Source organism: Nicotiana tomentosiformis, chromosome 11 (assembly GCF_000390325.3).
Source record: "Nicotiana tomentosiformis chromosome 11, ASM39032v3, whole genome shotgun sequence".
Classification (NCBI taxonomy): Eukaryota; Viridiplantae; Streptophyta; class Magnoliopsida; order Solanales; family Solanaceae; genus Nicotiana; species Nicotiana tomentosiformis.
This window is the reverse complement of record NC_090822.1, coordinates 113,908,623-113,932,885: the sequence shown is the minus strand read 5'-3', so window position 1 is coordinate 113,932,885 and position 24,263 is coordinate 113,908,623. Positions and strand designations below refer to the sequence as shown.

The 24,263-nt window shown below is 36.8% G+C and overlaps 2 long non-coding RNA genes across 2 annotated transcripts; both read left to right on the top strand.

Moving 5' to 3' along the window:
- Positions 1-221: 221 nt before the first annotated feature.
- LOC138900808 (uncharacterized) lies at positions 222-6,817 on the top strand. Its single transcript, XR_011412094.1, has 3 exons — positions 222-385; positions 821-865; positions 6,606-6,817. It is a non-coding gene; the product is annotated as an uncharacterized lncRNA (long non-coding RNA).
- A 2,353-nt stretch (positions 6,818-9,170) lies between these two features.
- On the top strand, positions 9,171-23,205 carry LOC138900969 (uncharacterized). Its single transcript, XR_011412380.1, has 3 exons — positions 9,171-9,380; positions 10,131-10,194; positions 22,958-23,205. It is a non-coding gene; the product is annotated as an uncharacterized lncRNA (long non-coding RNA).
- The last annotated feature ends 1,058 nt before the right edge of the window (positions 23,206-24,263 follow it).

Sequence of the window (24,263 nt, the reverse complement as noted above, 5' to 3'; positions counted from 1 at the left end):
TGGAAGAATACTCATGTATGGAAGTTTTTCCTGTAAAAGTAAATGTTAATACAGCCAAGGACTCTACAGTAGGTTCCACACTACTTTGTTATGCTCTCCAGAAATATATATTTTATAATTAAAAGCAGTTCTGTTGTTGATTTGGAGTGTTGTGGCAGACCTATTTACAGTTATTTTTTATCATTGTTGAACACATTTTTGTTGCCACTTCTAAATATTACAATTGACGCCTTTGCTGTTGTTTAGCGGTGTAGTTGAAGCCACTTTTTGCTGCTATTTTTGGATGCGGTATAAGTTATCTTGTTACTATTTTGGGATGCGGTTGAAGGCATTTTGCTGTTGTTTTTGGATGTGGCTAAAGCCAGTTTTGCTGTTGTGATATTAGGTAAGTTTACTTGATTACTATATGTCTACGGTACTACCCAGCTCTCATATTATTCAATTAACTCATTCTCCAAGTATTACATATTTTTTTCCAACTGTTAGATTTACTATCGTGTCTCCATAATAACTTAGTCTTTAATTTTTAATCTTAGAACTGCAGGTCATACCATCTTTTTAGAGGCAAAGATTAACTTATTAGTAATGGAGTAAGCATTCTACATATGTATTTATTGGACTTTTGAATTTATGGAATGACTTAAAGTTATCATTTAATTAATAGATAAAGTTGTATTTGTCACTTTGAAAGTTGTCTTGCTGCTGACTCCTTTGTTTGTTGATTTGTTTGGCTTTTTTGGTATTGTCAATATTGTTGTCCTCTTTAACTTTTGCTGATTAAAGTTCTCAGCTCAATAAATGAACTTTCTTTTTCAAACAGGCACAATTACAACCATATGTGCAAAGATAGACAATATTTAAAAAGGTATGTAATTCAGAACTAAAATGTACAAACATCTATTACACTTCCATTTATTCGAATGGATAATTGTTACTAGGGGTGGCAGGTGGGCCGGTTAGGATCGGGACCGGCCCAGAACCGCAAGGCCAAATGGGTGGTGGTCCTAAACGGTTCTAACCGGATAGGACCGGGACCGTGGGAAGGTGGGCTGGGTAGTGGGTCGGTCCTATAGGGGAGGCCCGCGAGACCGGGACCGTTTGGGACTGGGACCGGCTGAGAAGTGGGCCGGTTCCAGCGGTCCTAAACGGGCCTATCTGGGCCCAACGGATAATTTTTTAAAAAATAAAATTTGACCGTTTGGCTATTTAAAAACTAGCCGTTTGGTCTGCCAAAATAGCCGTTGGCTATTTACAAAATAGTCATTTAACCCCCCAAACTTTGTTTTGACCCCAAACTTTTTATAATTATACTTTTTCCCTATTTTCAACTATAAATACCCCCTCATTCTTTCATTTTTCTCACAAAATCATCAATCTCTCTCTAATATTCTTCTATAATTGCTTACTTAATTGTTATATTTTGTGCAAAATTGTGAAGTTGGTGAATTGAAATCTTCAAGTCTTCAACAATAATTAATTTTCAACAAGTTGTTCGTCAATTCGGTAAACTCGTTCCAACTCTTAAGTTTTAATATTATAGTTTTGTTTGTTTTATTTACTTTGCTTGATTAATTAAGATGGCTTATTCCTTAAAAAAAAGTTTAGTAAAAATAAGGGAAAATCTAAGAGTGGTGAATCTAGTGGCCAATCCGTTCCTCCTCCACTTCCCCCGGCTCCCCGATCCAAACCTGTTATCCGTCCTACACCTCCTATTTTTGATAGCGATAATAGTTTATTACAATTTACCGAGAGTCAATTTTGCCATAATATTGCACCAGGTGAACAATTAAACCATGAATATATGAATGCTTTTTATGGTAATCCAATTATTGATGAAAATGATGATGAAGAAATAGATTTTGATGAAACACAACTGGATGACGATACACCCACTAGTCCTGCTCCTGAAGTTAACCCAACTAAAAATAATCCAAATGATGCCCCGTCTGACCCTCCTGTTACTGCCCTAACTTTTTCTAGACAACCTTCTAAACGGGCAGAAACATCTCTTGTTTGGCCATTTTTCAGTCAACTAAGAGAAAAAAATAGGGCTAAGTGTAAAACTTGTGGCAAAGAGTTAGTTTTTAAATATGTTGGAAGTCGGGGGGACGGGAAGTTTGACTAGACACATATTGCTACACCCTCAAGATAAAGCTAGATATTTTCGTATGAAAGCTTTGGCCGAGGGGACAAGTGCACCTAGTCAGGCTGACCTTAGTACCGGGTCAAATCAATTTCAACCGGAAAATAACACTGTTACCGGTGGTATTTTATATTATGATCCAAAAAAAAATCGGGAAGAATTGGCAAAAATGATTATTGTTATGTGCTTACCCTATAGTTTTTCTTCTAACCCTCACTTTGTGCATTATATTAGAAAAGTTTATAATCCTACTTATAAAGGTTTTCCTCGCACAACCGTAAAGAGCGATATTTATAAATATAATAATGAATATGAGCAATATTTGCGCTATTTATTTACTCGTATAAATTATCGTGTTGCTACTATAACTGATATTGGTAGAAGTGGTAATGACTGTGATTATCTTACTGTTACCAGTCATTGGATTGATAAGGATTGGATAATGCAAAAGCGCATTATTGCTTATAGAATAATTAATTCACGTCATACAGGGCAGTTTATTTCTAGCACGATTACAGATATTTGTAGATATTTTTGCATTAGTGATAAAATAATGTCAGTTTCAATGGATAATGCTACTAGTAACACAAATGTTGTAGCCTTGCTTACCACTACACTAAATCCTGCATTTAGTAACATTTTTCATGTTAGATGTATTTGTCATATTTACCATTTAATTGTGGGTGATAGTATGCGAATTATAAATGTTGAAATTGAAAAGGTTAAAATGGCTCTTAATTGGCTTTTTTATTCAAACCGTAGAAGTAGACTTAGAGAATATTTTAAAAGATGCGATGAATTTGGCCTAAGAGAAAGAAAGGTTCATAAACCTTGTCCGACTAGATAGAATTACATGTATGAAAGTTTAGTTGTTGCATATGAATATAGAAACCCCATAAACTCAACGTTTAATGCTCATGTAAGTGATGATGATGAGCACCTTACAAATACGGATTGGGCTAATGTTAAAATGCTTGTAGATTTTTTAGAAAAATTTTATATTGCTACAAATAAATTTTTTAGGCAATATTATCCTACTATTTCTAACTGTTTAGTTTATATTGCAGAACTTGTAAATTTATTTGATCATTTTTTAGAGGGTGGAAAAATTTATCAACTTGCTATTGATTCTATGAGAAAAAAGTTTAAAAATATTTTTTTCCCTATTCCCCCTATTTATGGTGTTGCTGCATTGTTAAATCCTACTATGAAATTAGGAGGTCCTCAATTTTGGTATGAAACTGTTTATAATGGCTTAACACTTGAAGATGAGGAGTTGTCTAAACTTCCGGACGCAATAGTCTCAATTAAATTAAATGTTCAAACAATTTATAATGCTTATCAAGTTGCATTAGATCATGCTAGACCAAATGTTCCAACTCCTTCTTCTTCTAGTTCTCAATCATCTAAAAGAACTGTGGGAGTAAGAGCACTTAGTGCTTGGACATGGTTCAGAGGTTCTCAAGGTTCTAGTACTAGTGATTTTTCACAACTAAATGAGCTTGAAATTTATTTGTCACAGGGAATTGAGAAAGTGAATCCCGACGGTTCCTTTAATATTTTGGAATGTGGAAGGACAAAGAAAAACACTTTCCGATTCTTTCAAGGATTGCCCGAGACATTTTAACTATTCAAGCTTCAACAGTGGCATCAGAGAGTGCTTTCAGTCAAGCAAGACTGCAACTCGGTGATTATAGAGCGTCTATGAGGGAGAGCTTGGAAAAATCAGTACTTTTCAGAGATTGGATCCGTTCGGAAAGAAGAAATTTTGGACTTGCTGAATCACAACCAGAGGTAGACGAAGCTTACGAAGAAATGCTAGCTGAACTTGCGGAGGATGATGCTTCGCCTGGAAGCGGTGATGACCAAGCTTCTTTTCCGCCACCACCAACGAAAATTCCTCCGGACCTTGAAGGATTTATGAAATTTGTAAGAGATACCATGTAAATTAATATGTAACTTGTATTTTGGCACATCTTGATTAGTTTCTTTTTCTTCTCAATGGTGGTATTAGCACCTTGTTGTGCTCATTCCATAAGGGGGAGGAAGACTAAGAAAGATATTGCCATGATTTTTTAATGCTATAATAAAATTATAACGCATTGCTTTGAATATCTCTTTAAAATATTTTTATCTTTTTATATATCTTAAGCTATATATATAGTATAATATAGTATATATTATGTTAATTAGCCTCGAGTAATATATATATATGTGTGTGTGTGTGTGTGTGTGTGTGTGTGTGTGTATTAAGATGTATATATAGTATAGTATAGTATATATATAAGCTTATATATATATATATCGAATGTAGCTTATATAATATACTATACTATATATATATATATATATATATATATATATATATATATATATATATATATATATATATATATATATGTGACAATTCTATAATATAATTTACAAATTGCCTTCCATATTTTTATTACCATTTTTTTTTCTAACTTGTATAAAAAAAAATTAAAAAATAGAAAGTATCTGTTGGGCCCATTTAGGCCCGCTTGGGCCCGGGACCGGCCCACTTAACCCGGGACCGTTAGTTCATGATCCCGGTCCCGGGCCGGTTCTAACAAGAAGCCCGCGAAGCCCGGGACCGCTTAGGACCGGCCCGCCTAGGACCGGCCCACTTAGGACCGGGCCGCGAAGCCCACTTAGGACCGGGCCCGGCCCATATGCCACCCCTAGTTGTTACTAAAGAAGTTTTTTCGAAAAAGGCCTAAAAATACCACTCAACTAACAGAAATGGCATATATATGCCATTCGTTAAAAAGTTGGTCCATTCATGTCACTAACGTTATACTTTTGGCTCATTCATGCCACTCAACTAACAGAAATGGCCTATCTATGCCATCCGTTTAAAGATTGGTCAATTCATGCCACTGACATTATACTTTTGGCCCATTCATGCCACTCAACTAACAGAAATGACTTATCTATGCCATTCGTTTAAAGGTTGGTCCATTCATGCCACTGACGTTATACTTTTGGCTTATTTATGCCAGTGTCTACTAACAGTTTCATTTTCTGGTTTTTCCGTAATAAGAATTAATTTTTCGACCCCGGCTTTGCCACGTGTCTTTATATTACTGGTTTTTCTTTACTTGACCCTATATTTCTTTTAACCCTGATTATGTATAATTAACCATGCCCAACCCGATAAAATCAAACCATCTTTTAACCCAACCCCTAATTCTTTGTTACGACCCAAAATTCAACTAGTCGTGATGGCACCTAACCCAACCCGTTAGGTAAGCCAATTAACAGCTATCCAATTTAATGAGATTTTTTTAAAGACAAATAAATGATAAAATAACTGAATCTTAATACATTTCCCATGGAGATTTAATAGTTATTTTATCATTTATTTGTCTGAAATAAAATCTCATTAAATTGGATAGTTATTAATTGGCTTACCTAGCGGGTTGGGTTAGGTGTCATCACGACTAGTTAGATTTTATCGGGTTGGGCATGGTTAATTATACATAATCAAGGTTAAAAGAAATGTAGGGTCAAGTAAAGAAGAACCAGTAATATAAAGACACGCGGCAAAGCCGGGGTCGAAAAATTAATTCTTATTACGAAAAAAATCAGAAAATGGAACTGTTAGTAGACATTGGCATAAATAGGTCAAAAGTATAACATCAGTGGCATGAATGGACCAACATTTAAACGGATGGCATAGATAGGCCATTTTTGTTAGTTGAGTGGCATGAATGGGCCAAAAAGTATAACGTCAGTGGCATGAATGGACGAACCTTTAAAAGGATGGCATAGATAAGCCATTTCTGTTAGTTGAGTAGCATGAATGAGTCAAAAGTATAACGTTAGTGGCATGAATGGACCAACTTTTTAACGGATAGCATAGATAGGCCATTTCTGTTAGTTGAGTTGCATTTTTAGGCCTTTTTCGAAGTTTTAATGATGTGAGAAAAGCTTAATAACACATACTGCCATTATCTCTTCGTTAAAGATGAGATGGAAGCTTAATAACACATACTACCATTATCCTTTATTTACATACCTGTTATTACTACCAAGCATGGGAACATATTACTCCACTAACATAGAAACTGAAATCCAGGACAATGCAGAAGGAACATCTAAAATATTGTAAAAATTATTCTCATGGTTGTTGTAATTGAACACTTGTGATTGAAACTATGTTGAAAATAAGGTATTGATGGGCAACTGTGTTTGAAATTTTTAAAAGGTTTTTTCAAATTTCGTTGAAAATTTTAATGAGGGACTAAATTATGTCAGCTTTCGGTGTTGAAGTGAGTTGCATTTTTACATTGTCTTTGAAGTGTTTAGATCTGGTAGAGATCATTTCCAGACTGAATGTTTTTAAAAAAAAGAATCAATTGCATTGTTATTGCCCTTAAACATAATATATTATGCTATATGGGTATTGAAACTTGATCTTTTTTCTGTGATTTTGCAGATGTCAATGCAAATACTTTTGTTGCGCTGCAAAGGAGAAGAACAATTACAATATGGAGAAAGAATTACCTTTTATGAATATAAATAGTACTCTCATGGATGTAAAAATTGTGCCACTTTCGCAGTAAAATGCATCTCATTTTGTCAAATATGTAAATAGATATATGTATATATGTGTATTGTCATGGATATAAATATTGTGCTACTTTCCAATGATGCCTCAATTTCCGTCTCTTTCTGCAATTTCATATTAAAATAAAATTAATCACAAATAGATTCCAATCTTCACAATATTGGGCCCGTGAGTATAATTACAAAGCCGACTTCGGACAACCAAAGGGCATAGAATTAGCTTGTTTGAAAAATGTAGAAGACAGCAGAATTGCGAAGCTGAAATAGAGCTTTGAATTAAAAAGAAACCAAAACATTAACATAGTCAAGTCACGTTGTTGCTATGTAAACAAACCACACTACAGATATGTACAACAAACTGGCTGGAGTAAAACTACTACTATTACATAAAGCACATCTACCATCTTATGCTCTTCACAAGCATTGTTCCCATGTGAATTGATTTACTGCAACAATATCACATTTGGGATTTCAGCTGCAACAACATAAAATATTATAACATGATCAAATCTATCCCAAAATAAGATTGGGACACATTGTTAACTTATGTACTACAGTAAACCACCTCACAATTTAAATTCCAGATTGCTACACAATAAAGTATTCAGAATACGGTTCAGAAGTATCAAATTATTAACTACCGGAACTGTCCGCAAGTTGCAACCCTAAACCACCAAACATTTGAAATTCCAGCTACAACAGCACTAACCTTAAAAAAATAATGGTTAAATATATGCTATTAACCATGAGAATTGTCTACATCATATCACCTCACAATTGGGTTTCTAGACATAAGAAAGCAATCTAATATTATGGCCAAGAAGCACCACTACTGTCTCAGGGAAAAGCTCCTTTTTAAAAGTTAAGACATCTTCAAAAATACATGGACAGTAACATTACAATCTCCCTACACTTGACCACATTGCATTTCAAAAATATTAACATCAAAATTGGCAAACACTTATAAGAACCAAAGCTATATCTTCCATTTCTGCAAAACCAAAGCAGTTAGTTGCAAACACTATCATATGACAACCAAAGACATCTATAGTGTTAGTGATATTGCCAAAATTTAATTTGACTAATCTCCAGCATTACAGGTACCACATGTTTTTTTCTTTTCAACACCCTTGAGCTGCCAATTTCAATACCAAAACAAAATGAAAAGAAGAAATATAAACCACGGGTTAAAAAAGAAGAAGCAAGAACAGAGAATGATATCCACTTACTCTTCTTGACCCTCTGTTTGTCGGCATTCCTGTTCCAAGTCTTTTTGTTTTGTTGAAGTTAAATTTTAAATTTGGTATAATTATGAAAAGTTATATCTTATATCTATTTTTTCCTGATACTAATAGACACAAAATTAGGCAGTTAATACCAAATTGCAATTGAACCAGATGCAAACAAATGATACATGTTTCAATGAATTTCTTGAAGACAAACATAAGTAATAGCTGTTAGATTACTACATCCACAAGATGTTCTCAACCAAGAACAAATATCAAAGAAGTAAGAAGAAGACTGTGACTCACTAAATTGGATTTAAATGCAGAACACAAACAATATTTTAACTTTGTGTAACCTTTGTCGCCATTCAAGACATTCACCTTGAGCTCTTCCACTCAATGTGTCTTCTGCTACTTTTACTCCATTCAGGATGACCTATGCTCCCCAAAGTGTTAAGGTTTCATCTGCTTGAATATAGATGGCATTAACACTTCATATATCCTGGAGATCTAAGTGGAACATGTAATGAAACTTTAGGTTAATTATGTAAACACACAACTTTTTCATCGCTTTTCTTAACACTTCTCTTGTTTCCAACTTTTGACCATCAATCACATATTCTATTGAACCTCTGATGTTTTAACTTTCAAGTAGTCTTACAATAAATAGGAGCAGCTGATTTTGCTCTTCACAAGGTACAAAATAACGTAATAAATGCCCTCATTCTCGTCTATTTTAGGATATTTATTACGTTATTTTAATTGATCAACCTCTTCACCATCAATGGAACACTCAAGTCAATCAAAAGAAGGTCATGCAAAGAAACGGATAATCTAAACCCCCAATCTTCGCCTCAGCAATATCTTTGTTTTTCAATACTCAAATAGTTCAATTATAACTTTGTTAAATTATATTTACAAATTGGGTAATTTTGAGCAACTTTAAAGTTATTTTTATTTTTCTTGGAAAGGCAAAGTTTGATAAAAAGTGGCATGTTTTTTAATTAGAGACAGACAGAGGCAATATTGTAGTAGAAATACACACAACCCATAAATATTGTTTGGCATAGAAGTAAATAACGTACTTCTTGAATTCATGAACGATAGAAGATGTAATACCTCACATTTAACATAAGGGTAGTTAAGTAATTGGTCCGAAAAAAAACCAATAAAACAAAATGGAACAAAAAGGGCCGAAGCCCACCAGAACAATCTTGCAAAATTTAAAAGGGTTTAGGGGAAGGGAATGAAGCCAAAAGCTTCAAGAAAAAGAAAACAAACAGAAGCAGCCATCAATCAAAGTGTCAAAAGAAAGAAAAGAATAGAGTTCGCTCAATAAGGTTTCCTAGGCAAAGAAACTGAAAAAGGAAAATTTCACTTCATAATTGCTACCCGTGAAAGCATTACTCGACTTAAAGGTCAAATTTCCTCCTTCCTTTGATTCTACTTGAGTTTCTGGCGATTTCGTTTAATTTTGATCATGTGTTTATGAGATTATATTGGGTACTGAAAGTTTAATACCAGCCAGAAGTATTACAGGCAACAAGATTTATTAGTCAAGTTCCTTTTTATTCACAAGGTTAATGAGATTGAAGGATACAGTGAATAGACAATACGAATGCCCACTAATTAGAAGATAATGAACTGGTTTGAGTTAATTGTAGCATGAGTAGATAAAAATTTCATGGGTTGAGTTAAACAATAATACTGGCAACTCAAAAATAGTTTGATACAACTTATTTAGATATGAGAATACCCATGAATAATTAGAATCTTTATTCTGAAATAGGGTAAGTAGCAAACAAGGCAACCCGTATCAGATTTATATTTTCAAATATTTAAGTACGTAATTGAAATGCTTACTTAAATTGTTGTGCTTCTGTAAAACCATCAAGAGGATATATGATGTAAACTATTAATTTTTATTCCCTGCAAGTTCTCAATATACTTAGAAAAGAAGTTGGAAAAAAAAAAGTTTGAGATTAGAAAAAAACAAATTTGTGATAAATTATGAACTAGTTGAATTACTCGTAGCTTGGGCAAAATAAGAATAATGATTTGACGAATTGAGAGTCAAATATATAGCCCCGAGGATTGGGTATTCTAAATTAATTATGAATTAGCCTAAATATGAAAATTAACACCAAACCTATATGATGTGATTATAGATTGATCGAAGGAAGCCATACAGATTGCTCGAAGTGACGAGTTTAGTATTTCGACACAAGTACTGTGAGTAGTAATCTTACCACAATTTGTGTTTTCATAACCTACATGGTTTATATATGATTTTGAAAATAAATGTGTTACCGATGCTTTGAAATTTGAATGTGGACAAATCCTTTACTTGATATGGTACCGAACAGTTTGCTTGAGATGTTTACCGGTCAACCAAAATGTTTTCATCATTACTAGATATGTTTTACCGTTACTTGAAATATAACAGTTATTTAAAATGTTCTCACTGTTACTAGACATGTTTTACTGTTATTCGAGACATGATTACCGTTACCGAAATAAAATTATAATATTTGATAAGAAATGATATGCCCTTCATTATTTTGAAAATGCTTTTGTATGAGTATTTACTGTTTACAAGAAATAGTAGAATTTGAAGGATCCTGTAGCTAACGGCGGGTTAGTTAGACCTGGTGCACCTTGTATTTACCGATTACTGAGTACAGTTATAGCACTCGCTAGTGGGAAGGTAGAACTAGCATACAATTACAATTTTCCCTCGAGTAGGAACCTATAGTTATATTTGACTCCTTTTACGAAGGGGTCCACACAATGATACAGATTACATGATCCTTTTCTGGAAACCTCCCAAATATAAAGATTTGCTATGACACAGTATTTACCGAGTTTATTACTGAATTGTTAAATTGGTTTTGTTACAGGAAACACATGATGAGATTGATTATTATTACCGTTTTAAAAAAGGGGCATTTTATTTTGTGATTATTATACAAGCATATTTTCTGACTTGTCCTCTATTAAAAACGGGTATGGTTAAGTATTATTACTCACTGAGCTAGAGACTCACTCCCCGCTATTATTTTTACAGAGACAGCACTAGACGCAAGGTAGGATTCCGTTAATTAGAGTACACGAGCTGACAGTTCCTGGTGAGCCCCGCATTTATTCGCGTGGGCAAAGATTGTTATTTATTTATTATAGTCTCTTTCTTGAAACTCTTAGAGTCGCTCCATAGTCATTTTTACGAGTGTCATAAGTATTCTTTTATTGATATAGAATTGGTGACTCGTATTAGACTTTCCTATCGTATAATTGGAGATGAAGTTAGTATTATTGTGTTGGAAATACTTCGTGAATGAGGATTATAACTTGTTTGGTCGATATAGGTTTGTTGTGTTGTTGATTTCTAAGACAAGTTTATTTTTGGATAGTCCTAAAACAGGGAAAATTCTGTCCGATTTTCTATAAAATACCGATGAGCCTTACTTGGGGGCACCTGCTCCCAAGCGCCTGTCATGATCCTAAATTGGGTCGTGACAAAGTTGGTATCAGAGCGTTAGGTTATTCTTGTGGCTAATGGAGCACACATCGGTAGTAGAATCTCAATTATGGTTATGTAGCCGGCCATTCCCATAATCGTGATTTTGCGAGGGCGTGATAGGATGTGTCTTGTCTTTCTTTCTTATTTCTCGTACGTGTGTGGCAATTAGAGTCAAATAACTGAATTTGTCATTACTTATCCTATTCGTGTATGACTCGGACCAATTACCCTATAATAGAATTTGGCTAGAGGTTCAAACTTCAAAGACGTCAAATTTCGCCAATGGACATGCAACAAACTCCAAGCAAAGAAATGCTACATAAGTAGTATACAAGACCAGTGAAAGGTTTATTGTTCCATATGAGGTGCTTCCCGATAAGATGCGTAATAGAGTCTATTTTGGAAATTTATATTAGTCTACCACTACACCGATAAAGGAGTGCTATCACAAAAAGGTACTTACCTCCATGAAAAAAAGAAAAAAAATTGAGATCTTTATGGGTATAATGGATAAACATAAGAAGAATGAGCAACAGAACAGGGGCTCTAAAGTCCTCATGCACCTAGAAGATTATAGGGAACAATACAATATTCTTAATACAGTTCCTAAAGTTGAAACTACTAAGTTTATTATTTCTGATAGTTCAAAGGATCCTTAAAGGTTTTAGTAAAATACTTACCACGTTATGAGCTATAGGATATTTCATGAAGAGGTCTATGGAATTGGCAACTTTTAGACTAGAGAACATGGCGAATACATGAAATGCTATTGTACTCTTAGGGATGCCAACAAGAGCAACAAAACTAATTTTGGAATAGTTTCACTAAAGTGTTTATGAATCACTTCCTTCTTGACAGTTTGTGACGTGAACTTGCCTGATAGATCATTTAAGAAATTGATTTAGACGATGAGTATACTTACATATAGCACCAAACTTTCTTAGCTGGATATGTAAGTAACATCTTAAGTTTAGAGGCTTGTTGAAAGGTTGGTTAATTCTTTAAACAAGGTAGTAACTGCATATATGAAGATTGAAGACTTAAATCTATTTTGTAGCAGTTGCAATTACCAAAAAGATTGAAAATATGGACATGATAGGCGTGCAAGAAGTCGCATAAGAAGATCGAGATTAGAATATCTTTTAGTATGGATTTTAATATGAGTAGAAGATTTAAAAATCAAGAACGTTTTGAGATATTAAGCGATCCTTTTCGGGTTGCCACTTCTGTGAAAAATGTATAGTAGTTAGACATGTGTTTAAAACTTTTAAGATTCAAGTTAAGAGAAGGAAACCCTAGCTAACCAAGTTGTACTTGATATGGTTGACTCTAACGTACAGATGGATATGGATTAATTATCTTCTTACCACGCTACCCTCGATTATTATGGAAATACTATTAGGTTTGGTGGACTTTAAAAGCTAATTTTTTCCAAAAAGGGGATTATAGGTTTTAGAGATGAGTAAATTATATATTTTGAAGACTTAGCGGTTATAGAAGAAAGGTTGTTTGGGTCTCATAGCTACGGTAAGGGGCACAAGAGAAGAAACACTTAGTTTGAGAAAAAAGATGTATCATAATGAGAGATTCTCTAATTTATTCCTTAGGATTTACTAGGACTGCCTCCAATATGAAAAATAGATTTCGGTATTGAGCTGACACCTGACACGCAAACTATATCATATGGCACCAACAGAGTTGAGAGAGCTAATTGAATAATTGAGAGACTTACTGGATACAGATTTTATCATACCGAGTGTTGCATCATGGGATACACTAATATTGTTTGGAAAAAAGGGGATAAGGCTTTACGTATGTGCGCCAACTACAGATAATTAAATAAGATAACAATACACAACAAATATCCCTTGTCTTGTATAGATAACTTGTTTGATCAGTTACAAGGAGCCATTGATCTTTGGTCTGGTTATCATCAGCTTAGAATAAAAAAGGAAGATATTTTGATGTTTGCCTCTGATACTCTGTACAAACATTATGAGTTCCTTATAAAAAAATATATATTATGACTTACTTGTGATGTCCTTAAAGTTGGCCAATGCTTCAACTGCATTGATGTATATAATGAATATGGTGTTCAAAGTTGTTTTTGGAAAAAAAAATTCATAGTTTTTACTTACATTATTTTGGTATATTCTCGTACCCAGGAAGAGCACGAGAATTACTTGAAAAATATGTTAAAGACGTTGCAGGAAAATCAGCTTTTTACCAAGTTCTTCAATTAGCTAGACTCGATGGTATTCATAGGACACATGGTATCTAAGAATGAAAATATGGTAGATTCTAAGAAGATAGAAGCAGTTCATAAATGGCCGAGACCCATTTCTCCTACAGAGATTGCTTTTGGCTTGACAGGCTACTATAGGCATTTGTGTAGGATTTCTCTAAAATAGCACCACCATTCACCAAGTTAAAATAGAAAATCGCTAAAATTCAGTAAATAGAGAAATATACAACGAGATTCTAGAAGCCCAAAGCATGTTTGACAATCACACAGATGTTAGCCTTATTCCAATAGGCTATAAAGAATTCACGATGTTATGTAATACTTCGAGGGTGGGATTAGGATATTTTTTCATGCAAAATGGCCGCGTGATAGTCTATGCTTTAAGGAAATTGAAGAAGCTCAAGTCGTATTATGCCACTCATGATTTGGAGATGGTCATAGTTGTATATCTTTTAAGATTTAGAGACACTATTTATACGAAGAAACCTATGAGATTTATACCTAGCACAAAAGCCTGAAGTACATTTAAAACTAATAGAGATATAAATATGTAGCAATGCTAATGGAGGGAAATATTGAAGATATAACTGTACTATTTTGTATTATTCGGGAAAGATAAATATTATAACTTATGCAAAAAAAAACATGGATAATTTGGTGCATATAGATCATGTAAAGATAAGACAAAAATATGCATAGACTGGAGGGTACACGTATTAGATTCAATGTGAAAAGAAAAAAAAATCAAAGACATTATTGGCTATTGGTCAAGCCTGATGTAGAGTGCATAAAGGCTAGTTAATAGGAGGATGAGCGATTGTCCAAGTACCGAGATTAGGTCCTAGCTGGTAAAAACAAATAAGGATATGACTGTTAATAGTGATGATATTCTCCGACTAGGTGATCTATTAGGTGTAGCAAACATATATGGGTTGAGACAGGCTATTCGTGATGCAGCTCACAACTATAGATACGTTTTTGTATATCTCAGGTCCATAAGATGCACCATGACTAGAATAAAATTGGATTGGTTGGAAAAGAAAGAAAATTCGTTAACTTTGTTCTAACTATTTAACATGTCAGCATGTTAAGACAAGCACTTGCGACTCACATTCCCCTATAACAACTCAAGATTTTGAATTGGAAATACAATAAAATTACAATACATTATATGACTAGATTACCCAAACCATTGGAGGTATGATTATATGTGGGAAAGTTATAAATTGTCTTACAAAGTAGGCACGTTTCTTACTAGTCAAAACTTCTTATGATGAGGTGAAATATGCACATATATACATGAATATAAAACTCAATAAAGCTTTATTGTCCATCATATCTGATAGAGGATCACAATTCACTTTACGATTTGAAAATCTTTTTAAGAAACGTTGGGTACACGAGTAGATCTTAGTACTAGTTTTTATCGCAGATAAACGCAAAGTCTGGATGTACTATACATATCTTGGAGGATATGTTGAGAAATTGCATTCTTGAGTTTGGAGGTTGCTAAGATGCATATCTATCTTTAGCTGAATTTTTCTACAATAATAACTTTCAATCCAGCATTCAGATGGCAACATTTTGAAGCATTGTATGGTAAAAGATGTTATTCTCCTATCGGATGGTTCGAAGCTGGTGAGACTAACTTATGTGGACATGACCTAGTACAAGAAGCTATTAACAAGGTCGAGTTGATTAGGAAAAACAATTGCTCACAACTAAAAGCAGACAAAAGTCTTATGGGGATACGAGGAGAAAGAACTTAGTTTTCACAATTGGGGGACAAAGTGTCCCTGTGACTCTTCCTTGTGAAAAGCGTGATGTAATTCGGAAAAAAAAAAGAAGAAGAAGTAAGTTTAGCCCGAAGGTTATAAGGTCGTACGTGATACTCGACCAAGTGTGAGTTGTGGCGTATTGGTTGGCACTTCCTCCCGAATTATCTTACATAAATCAAGTATTTTATGTTTTCATGCTAAGTAAATATAGATCAAAGTCCTCTCATGTGATTGAAGCACCGATTATAGAGTTAAATGGGAACTTATTATACAAGGAGGAGCTGGTAGCTATTATTGGCAAACAAGGAAGAAAGTTACGGTCAAAGAAATTGTGTTCGTGAAAGACTTATGGAGAAACCATAGAGTTTAAGAAACCACTAGGGAAGCGGAAGATGCTATGTGAGTCAAGTATCCTAACTTATTTCAATCTACAGGTACATGCTTCATCTGCTTGAATATAGATGGCATTAACACTTCATATATCCTGGAGATATAAGTGGCACATGTAATGAAACTTTAGGTTAATTATGTAAACACACAACTTTTTCATCACAATATATATATATATATATATATATATATATGTGTGTGTGTGTGTGTGTGTGTGTGTGTGTGTGTGTGTGTGTGTGTGTATTGGGATGCATTCATGGATCGGGCACGTATCCGCATTACCTGGAGGCCTTGTGGTGAGTTGTTTTTCCATGCTCCGGTTTGCAGCACCCGAAGCCTTCTCTTGTTATGTTTTTATCATTTCTGTCTTTTTTGTTTCAGGCTATAGTTCTTAGAGAGTTTTGTATATTCTACTAGATGCTCGTGCACTTGTGGCACCGGGTTTAGGGGATTTTAGTAGACACTCATGGGTTTTTTATTTAATTCACTATTTTACTTTCCCGTTTAGTTTATGCTTTACATTACCAAGCTCACTTACTATTTGTTTCTGCATTAAATAAAAATCAAAGGCTTTAAAAATATTAAAATGAGAAATTAAAAGGGTAGTTCACCGTTGGCTTACTTAGTGGCGACGTTGGGCGCCATCACGGCCTATAATTGAAATTGAGTCGTGACAGCTTGGTATCAGAGCTCTAGGTTGACATAGGTTTCACAAGTCATGATCGGTCCTAATATAGTCTTGCGGATCGGTGCGGAGACAACCGTAGTTATCTTCTAGAGGCTATAAGGTATTAGGAAACCTCCCTTCCTTCATCTCCTATCATGTAGTTGATGTTATGCTAAGTATCTTTCTTTTATTCTCTCACATATAGTGAGAATGCGTGCGGTAGATGTACCCGGTGGTGGAGGGACTGCTCCCCCTGTTGCTAGAGACCGAGGAAGGGCTCCAGCTCCTACCATAGGACGAGGGCGTCCTAAAGTTGCTCATGTTGTGCCACCAGTGGATCCAGTAGAGGATCCTGTCATTGAGGAGCAGGGTGAGGTGCCTACAGTTGAGCCGGCCTAGATAGATTTCATGTATGCGCCGGGATTTCACGAGGTCATGGGCCGTATGCTCTGGTTCATAGATTATATGACGCAAGCTGGTTTATTTCTAGCGGACCCAGCCACATCTCAAGCGGGAGGGAGAGTATAGACCCCTACCACTCAGACTCCAGGGCACGTTGTTGTCGTATATCAGACCCTAGGTACATTACCTGTAGGCGGAGCCCAGCCAGTTGCAGCGGTTGTACCAGAGCCTAAACTAGTGTCACACCTCCTTTTTACCCCAGTGAGTTATTGGTGAGATGAGTGGAAAAAATTCAAGCATGGTAAAAAATTAGGTACTCACAACTAGATGCGATCGTCGAGCCGCATAAGTTGTTGGATAGATAGACCAGGCTCCATCCTCCTGCCTTTGGCGGTAAGCGACATGAGGACCCCACAGGATTTTATTGACCGTTGTAGGGACATGTTGCACAGCATGAGAGTATTGGAGTCAAACGGGGTGGACTTCACCACATTTCGGTTGGAGGGAAAGTCCCGTAGATGGTGACAGTCCTATCTTCTTAACAGGCCAGTGGGTTCACGTCCCTTGACTTGGGATAAGTTCACATATATCTTTCTAGAGAGATATATTCCATTGTCTCAGAGAAAAGAGCTACGGGGTCAGTTCGAACGACTCTGGTAGGGTCAGATATCTGTGACCGATTATGAGGCGAGATTCTTTAAGTTTTCCCGCCATGCACTTGTGATACGCCCCAGTGATGCAAAGAGAGTGTAGAGGTTTATTGCGGGCTTGCATTATGGTATTCAGGTCACTATGGCCCGAGAGGTGGAGATGGAGACTCCTTAGGAGTAGGTTGTGGAGATAGCTCGGTAGATTGAGGGTATCTGCAGTCAGGGCCGATTGTATACGACCGCGGAGAAGAGGCCTCGGTATTCAGTAGGATTCAGCGGTGCCTCGTCTGGGGGCAGAGGTCAGTTCGTGAGGGGTCAGTCCGGCAGACCCACTTATTCAGCATCGCCGCCTACTCGAGGTGCACCTGTGCGGGCCCTATTTCAGTGCCATTCCAGTGAACTCCTACCGTCCACCGGCTATTCAAGGCCCTTCTAGCGGGTATTCAGGTCCCAAGGGTCAGACTCAGGGTCACTCATCTTCCACACCGAGAGGTTGCTATGAGTGTGGGGAGCTTGGTCACATGAGGAGATCTTTCCCCAAGTTTCGGGGCAATGCAGTGTATCAGGGCCATTAGCCTATGATTATCGCACCAGCTGCCGCACTGGCCGTCCGGCCCGCCAGAGGCAGAGGGCAGGTAGGTAGGGGTCGCCCTAGAGGTGGAGGCCAGGCATGTGGAGCTTTAACTATGTTCTATGCTTTTCCAACCAGACCAGATGCGGTATCCTCAGATGCCGTGATCACAGGTATTATTTCTGCCTGCGGTAGGGATGCTTCAGTATTATTCGATCCAGGTTCTACATATTCATATGTTTGATCTCTATTTTCTCATTATTTGGATGTCTCTCGTGAGTCCTTTGGTGCTCCTGTATATGTCCAGTGGGCGACTCTATTGTTGTGGATGGGGTCTACCGGTCTTGTATTATGGCTTTCTGGAGTTATGAGGCTAGAGCGGATCTTCTATTGCTCGACATGATCGACTTTGAGGTCATCATGGGCATGGACTGGTTGTCTCTGTATCATGCCATCATTGATTGCCATGCCACGACTGTTACCTTGGCGATGCCAGAGTTGCCTAGATTCAAGTGGAGGGGTTCATCTATCAGTGCATCTAGTCGGGTTATCTCTTTCCTAAAGGCTCGGCATATGGTCGAGAAGGATTTTTTGGCTTATCTATCTTATGTTCGGGATACTTTGTATAGACTCCTATGATTGATTCATTGCCTCTAGGGCGGGAGTTCTCCGATGTGTTACCTTCTGATTTACCAGGCATGCCACTAGATAGTGATATCGATTTCAGTATTGATTTGGCACCAGGTACCCAGCCTATCTATATTCCACCGTACCGCATGGCTCTGAAAGAGTTGTAGGAGCATCTTGAGAAGTTGCTAGCAAAGGGGTTCGTCAGGCTGAGTGTGTCGCCTTAGGGTGCATCGGTGTTATTTGTGAAAAATAAGGATGAGAGTATGCGGATGTGCATTGATTACCGCTAGTTGAAAAAAGTTACCATTAAGAATAAGTACCCGTTTTCACGTATTGATGATTTGTTAGACCAATTGCAGGGTTCAAGGGTGTTCTCTAAGATCAACTTGAGATCTAGGTATCACCAGTTGAAGATTTGTGCTTTGGATGTTCTGAAGACTGATTTCCGAACTAGGTATGGCCACTATGAGTTTCTAGTGATGTCTTTCAGCTTGACCAATGCCCCGATGGTATTTATGGATTTGATGATCCGGGTGTTGATGCCATATGTTGACTCATTCATCATTGTCTTCATTGACGACATATTGATCTACTCGGGTAGTATGTAGGATCACGAGCAGCATTTGAGAGTGGTACTTGAGACCTTGCGGGAAAAGAAACTCTATGCTAAGTTCTCTAAGTACGAGTTATGGCAAGATTCTGTGGCATTCTTGGGGAATGTTGTATTAGGTGAGGGTATTAAGGTGGACCTCAGGAAGATCGAGCCATTCCAGAGTTGGTCTCGTCCTACCATAACGACCGAGATCAGGAGTTTCTTGGGGTTAGCAGGTTATTATCGTCGATTTGTAGAGAGCTTCTCGTCTACTACAACACTTTTGACTAGATTGACCTAGAAGGGTGATCTGTTCCGATGGTACGATGATTGCGAGGCGAGCTTTCAGAAGCTCAAGACATCCTTGACTACAACATCGGTTTTAGTGTTGCCTTCCGATTCAGGGATGTATATTGTTTACTGCGACGCTTCACGCGTTGGCCTAGGTTGTGTATTGATTCAGGAGGGGCGAGTTATTGCATATGCTTCACGTCAGCTGAAGCCCCACGAGAATAATTACACATTACATGATTTGGAGTTGACCCCAATAGTTCATGCTCTCAAGATATGGAGGCATTATCTTTATGGGGTATCTTGTGAAGTTTACACCGATCATCGTAGCTTGCTGCATTTGTTTAAGCAGAGGGATCTTAATTTGTGGCAGCACATATGGCTTGAGTTACTGAATGACTATGATATTACCATCATTTACCATTCGGACAAGGCGAATATGGTTGCGGATGCCTTGAGCAGTAAGGTCGAGAGTATGGGTAGTTTGACATTTATTTCAGCAGAGGAAAGACCATTGGCCTTGGATATTCAGTCCTTAGCTAACAAACTTGTCGATAGGTCGCATGTATTAGATTACATCATGGTTCATCTAGATGAGAGCTTGGGTTATGAGGAGGAGCCAGATGCTATTGTTGATAGGCAGGTTCGCCAGTTGAGGCCCAAGAAGATTTTTGCGGTAAAGGTTAAGTGGAGGGGTCAACCAGTCGAGGAAGCGACTTGGGAGACTGAGGAGGATATGCGTAGCAGATATCCGTATTTATTCAGCACTCTAGGTATTATTCTAGACCCGTTCGAGGATGAACGTTTGTTTAAGAGGTGGAGAATATAACAACCCGACCGGTCGTTTTGCTTTTTAGATCTCCATTCCCCTAACTAAGACTTCCAGTATGTGTTTTTGCTGTTTTATGACTTGTGGGGATAGTTGGTTGAGGCTTGAAAGGGTTCGGGTTGAAATCAGAACACTTAGTTCCTTAATAATGGCTTATTATGGCCAAGTTTGACTTGAATCAACGTTTTGAGTAAACGACCTCGGAACCGGAATTTCATGGTTCTAGTAAGTCCGTATGATGATTGTGGACTTGGGCGTGTGTTCAGATTGGGTTTCGGGTGATCCCGGAGCATTTCAGCGCTTAATGTTGAAAGTTGGTTCATCGAAGGTTTTCTTGTTCTTTAAATTTGGGTTGGAGTAGACTTTGGTGCTATCGAGGTCCGTTTGGGATTTCAAGCCTAAAAATAGTTCCGTATGGTGATTTATGACTTGTACGCAAAATTTGGTGTCATTCCAAGTAGTCTAAATATGATTCGGCGCATTCGAAGTAAGTTGAAAAACTTGAAGTTCATAATTTGATTCAATTTGGTTTTGGGTGTGATTCTTAGTTTTGATATTATTTTACGTGTTCCGAGGGTTCAAGCAGATCTGTATTATGTTTATGGACTTGTTGGTGCAATTGGGCGGGGTCCCGAATGGCTCGGGTGAGTTTCAGACCACCCGAAGCTAAGTCTAAAACATTGTCACTGCTGGTTCTAGTTTCCTTTTTCGAGATTGCGGAGGTTGGGTCGCCTTTGCGGAGAAGGAATTTGGGGTACTGGAAAATTATTATTCACGTTCGTGACACCCAGTCCGCATTCGCGGCGGTCTAGGACTTGTGACCTTCGCGTTCGTGTGAAAGGGCCCGTGTTCGCGTAGAAGATCGAGGCCTGGGAGGGGTAAGTCATTGTTACCCTTCGCGTTCGCGAAGGTTTGACCGCATTCACGAAGGTCAGGTTGGGCAAGCCTTCGCGTTCGCGAGTCTTCCCACGCGTTCGCGAAGAGAAAATCCTGGGCGATGCCAACTTTGCCTCCACGATCGCGAGTGAACTATCGCGATCACGATGAAGGGGTAACTGGGCAGTATATCTTTTAAAAATCGGAATTTGGCTTATTTCCTATATTTCTCACATTTATTGGCCGATTCTAGAGCTTCTCGGGGAGGGATTTTCACCTAGCTTTTGGTGGTAAGTGATTTCAATATAATGTGAGCTCAATACAAAATTAATTGATAGATATTAACATGTAAATTGTGGAAATAATAGGATTTTGGTTGAAAAAACTAGATTTTGATAAAAATGAGATTAGACGCCGAAAATGATTATGAAATTGGGTAAAAACTATATATTTGTGTTTGTGATTTTATGGGTAATATTTATTTACGAAAATTTTTGGAATCTGGGCACGTGGGTCGTGGGTGAATTTTAGGAACCTTTCAAATTGGGTTGGGTAATCACTTTAATAATTAAATTATGAACTTTTGAGCAATTATTGATTAGTTTGTACAACTTTTGGCTAGTTTCGGATTGTTCGGCACCGACTTGAGGCTTTTACAATGATTTGTGGACCGGAAAATGGACTTAGAAACCATGTAGGTCTCTTGTCTAACCTTATAAGAGAGAATTAACCTCATAGGTGTTTAAATTATTATTTGATACTAATTGTGGGTGCTACGTACGCACGAAGTGACGAGAGTCTGTGCGTAGCTAAAATTCATGTTATGTCCGGGTAGACATAAGCCTTTATTATGCTATTACTTGCACTATTTGGACTCAACTTGCTAGTTTAATTGCTTGTATTAATAAGTAAAACTTGGTTAAAGATTATGTTAAATCGAGTTTCATTACTTAAAGAGTTGGCGAAATGTATAATTATTGATGGAAATTATTCTTCATGGTCTTACCGCAGAGTTATAAATATGAAATTTGAAATCCGAAGAGTTTTCCCTATTCATATGAATCAGGTCGAACGCCTCGGCAATATATATATATATATATATATATATATATATATATATATATATATATATATATATATATATATATATATATAGGATGCATCCATGGATCGAGCAATACGACCTCGACAATATATGTACACGATTATTATGGATCGGGTCGTACGACCTCGGCATAACTCGTGTGTGTTGTCACTCGAAGTCCGATTACACTTGATATGTCTTTCATGACTTGAGGATTTATAAATACATATTTAATTGTGATACTTGGGAGACTTCCAGTTGTTATTTTGATAAATTGTCACTAAATTATTGCCTCTTATTCCATCATTGATGTTATATTCCATGCGTATTAAATAATCTTGTGTATTATGTATATTGCCCACTAGCAAGTGTCGAAGTCGACCCTCGTCACTACTTCTTCAAGGTTAGACTAGATACTTATTGGGTACATGTTTATGTATTTACGCTATATTTCTACACATATTGTGTAGGTTCTGAGGGAGGTGCACCTGGAGTTCGATCGGGCGCGGATCCGCACTACCCGGAGGCTTAGTGGTGAGCTGCTTTCCCATGCTCCGTTCTGCAGCACTCGAAGCCTTCTCTTATTATGTTTTTATCATTTGTGTCTACTTTGTTTTAGACAGTAGTTCTTAGAGGGTTTTTGTATATTCTATTAGATGCTCGTGCGCTTGTGACATCGGATTTTGGGGATTTTAGTAAACACTCATGGGTTTTGATTATCTAATTCACTATCTTACTTTCCGGTTTAGTTTATGCTTTACATTACCATGCTCACTTACTATTTGTTTCCGCATTAAATAAAAATCAAAGAGTTTAAAAATATTAAAATGAGAAATTAAAAGGATAATTCATCGTTGACTTGTCTAACGACGATATTAGACGTCATCACGGTCTATAGTGAAAATTGGATCGTGACAATCCCGTTTAACGAAGTTTGGGATTTCATCATTTTGGGGTCGTTGAACACAACGCACTACAAAGTGAGCAAGAGGGTAATTTATGTAATTAAGATTAAAAAATCAAGTGTTCTAGAAAATTAAAGAGTGTGGTATCCCTCTCTCAACTAATACTATTTCCTTTTAAATTACAGGAAGATATTATATTATCTTTATTTTCATAGGAATAAATAAAATTTATACCTGTTAATCGGGTCGGACTGACCCGTTTACAACCCGGGTCAGTCCGGTACTATAGCGTGGGGGCGGGCTGGGACGGGTTGGGCGGGGAGCGGGTTTCAAACGAATAATTTTTTGATACCGGTACACCGGAACCCGCTAAGCCCATTAACCCGTTAACGGGTTGTTAACGGGCTACAGCCCGGTTCAGTTCGATTTTTTACGTTTTTTTTATTATTATTATTTTATTTTATTTATTTATTTTTACCATTGCCAACGGTCAAATTCAAATATGACCGTTGGCCAACGGCCCTTTTTTGCAGAAATGGCCATTTCGGCCTACCCCCTTAAAAAAATAGCCCCCACACTCCTAGTATTTGATAAATTATAATTTTAACCTTTTAAAAATTATAAATAGCCCCCCTTCTTCTTCATTTTTCCTCACAATTCATTCTCTTACTACTCTAATTCTTTCTTGATATTATTGATTATTGTTCTTAAATTCTCAATTACTTATTATTTCAAGTTTTATCAAATATTTCTCTTACTTCTGATATTGGTCGTGCTGTAAATGGTAATGATTATTTGACTGTTACATGCCATTAGATAGATGGTAATTTTTGTATGCAAATACGTATTATTGCTTTTAAATATGATGAAG